General features: G+C 35.0%; 1 pseudogene; it reads left to right on the plus strand.

The window, feature by feature from the left end:
* Positions 1-544: 544 nt before the first annotated feature.
* LOC101361731 (putative olfactory receptor 5AK3) lies at positions 545-1,640 on the plus strand (annotated as a pseudogene).
* Positions 1,641-2,632: the final 992 nt, after the last annotated feature.

Here is a 2,632-nt window from a genome sequence, read left to right on the forward strand (position 1 = left end):
CTTCCTTGGAAACCCTATGGGGCAGTTCTACTCTGTCCTATAGGGTCAGCTCCACAGCAATGGGTTTTGGTATCTGTTTCTAAGCTACTATTTCTTCTTATTTTTCAAACTTTCTTTCAGTATCATATTCCTTTCTTCTGAACAGCAAACTTTAAAAATATCTTCACTACACACCTATTGATGGTAAACTCCCTCCATTTATTTTTGCATAAAAAATGTTTTATTTTTTCTCATGTTTTTTATTAATTTCTTATTTAAAAACTGTAAGACCTTTAAAACACACATATTAGAACTCAATTTTCTTCTATGACAATCTTTTTTATTTTGAAAATAAATTGATGGCTCAATTATGACTGCTTATTTGTTGGTTTCTTATCAAAGAAATAGAATAAATACTTGCCAAACAATAAAGCCTATTGTTGTTTGCAAGAACATTGAAGTCGAAAAGTGATGAAATGTAAAAGCCTTTTTATTTCAAGAAATGACGAAGATGTCAGTTCTTTTCTTGCTCCTTCTCTTGGTCTTTCCTAGACTATTGGTAGCCATGACACAACAAAATGACACTGAAGTAACTGAATTCTTTCTACTGGGATTTGGTGGACAACACAAGTTTCGGCGTGTCCTCTTCACTGTATTTCTAGTGATCTGTGTGACCTCCATGGTGGGTAATGTTGGAATGATCCTACTCATTAAGACAGATTCCAGGCTTCAAACACCCATGTACTTTTTCCTGCAACATTTGGCTTTCAGTGATATCTGTTATACCTCTGCCATTACTCCCAAGATGCTGCAAAACCTCATAGTAGAAGATAAGTCAATATCATTCATGGGATGTGTAATGCAATTATTGGTTTATGTTATATTTGCAACTACTGACTGTTACCTCCTGGCTACTATGGCAGTGGACTGGTATGTAGCCATCTATAACCCACTTTGCTGTCCCATTTTCATGTCTCAAACAGTTTGCATCCAGTTGGTACTTGGTTAATATCTTGTGGGCTCAGTAAGTGCCTCAGTACACACAGGATTTACATTTTCACTACCTTTCTGCAAGTCCAACATCATCAATCACTTTTTCTGTGGTGTTCCTCCAATTCTCTCCCTTTCTTGCTCCAGTATCAACATCAACATCATGCTACTTCTTGTCTTTGTGGGATTTAACTTGATGTTCACTGTGATGGTCATCATCTTCTCCTACATATATATCCTGGGTGCCATCCTAAAGATGTCTTCTACCACTGGGAGAAAAAAGCTTTCTCCACGTGTGCCTCCCACCTGACAGTAGTCACCATTTTCTATGGGACTCTCTCCTACATGTACTTACAGCCTCACTCTAATAATTCTGAGGAAAATATGAAAGTGGCTTCCACCTTTTATGGCATAGTAATCCCCATGTTGAACCCACTGATCTACAGCTTGAGAAGTAAGGAGGTCAAAGAAGCCTTAAAAGTGATGGGAAAGAAGTTCTAGACTGGACTCAAATTATTAAAATTTAGCACAACACAGCATCCAGCATAGATGTTTTGCAAAAATTTAACATTTTGAGATTGAAACCTGTTACTATCTTAAATTAGTACTACCTCTTTCAATACATAAGATCTTAGAATGTGGAAAATATAGTAAGAGCATCTCCTGGGTCTAATTTTTCTTGTAATATAGTTAAAGAAACATATCTTACACTATCCATCAAAAAAGACTTTATCAAGATTATTTCTAATATTAAGAAGCATGTATATATTTTACAAAGTATTTGTTTGAAGTATATTCCAAATATGTTCTTAAAGACTAGATATACCCTTGTTCATATATAATCAATATTGAAATTAAAGTTCATTATTTTCTATTTATTTAAACAAGTTCCCTAAATTGTCTACAATGAGCCTCTTCATAAATTTTGTTCTCATTACTGCACAAAACTGAATATGAAATCTATTGCTTTAAAGATCATCTTATGACTCAGGCTATCATTTTTACCTAATATTCCCATGTTAGTGACACTTCCTAGAATTTGAAAACATTTATTTCTATTATTAGCTACCCTCTTTACTCTGAATACACTCTTCCTTACCTAGGGAAAGGGAACTCTTGCAAACATTTCTTATTTCTCTCTCCAGTAGAGATACAGGATCTAGAATGCAGGTGGAGCTAGAAACCTAAAGAGTAACCATACATTTATAATATGGCATATTAATCAGACAAATAATTTTAAACTATGGAAACTCAATGGAACTTCCAAGGGAGGCCAAGAGTCCTTTGAATCAGGAAGAAAACTATTGACAGAAAACCTTTTGTAGGTTGAAGGTAGTTAGATTGAAGAGTAGCTGAGGAAACGTCCACTTGAATTTTCAAACTTCCATGTTACCTTGATAAAAGAACAAGTCTCATGTCAAAACAACGAAAGCTGTTATTATGAACTGGCCAGAAAAGTGCAGTGTTAAGTAACAGTACACACAGAACGGGACAAGAGAAAAAGATACATTTTTCAAATTCAATATCCCACATAAATTCTAAGAAGGGAAAAATATAATAACTTGAAGTCAATATAGGATGATCTGAAACTCCCCAGAAAAGACTGTCTTTATAAGGAAAGAACCTCCCACCCTACCCCAGGGCAGGGCCAAGTATCTTCATG

The sequence above is a fragment of the Trichechus manatus genome, unplaced genomic scaffold (genome assembly GCF_000243295.1).
Source record: "Trichechus manatus latirostris isolate Lorelei unplaced genomic scaffold, TriManLat1.0 scaffold00236, whole genome shotgun sequence".
Lineage (NCBI taxonomy): Eukaryota > Metazoa > Chordata > Mammalia > Sirenia > Trichechidae > Trichechus > Trichechus manatus.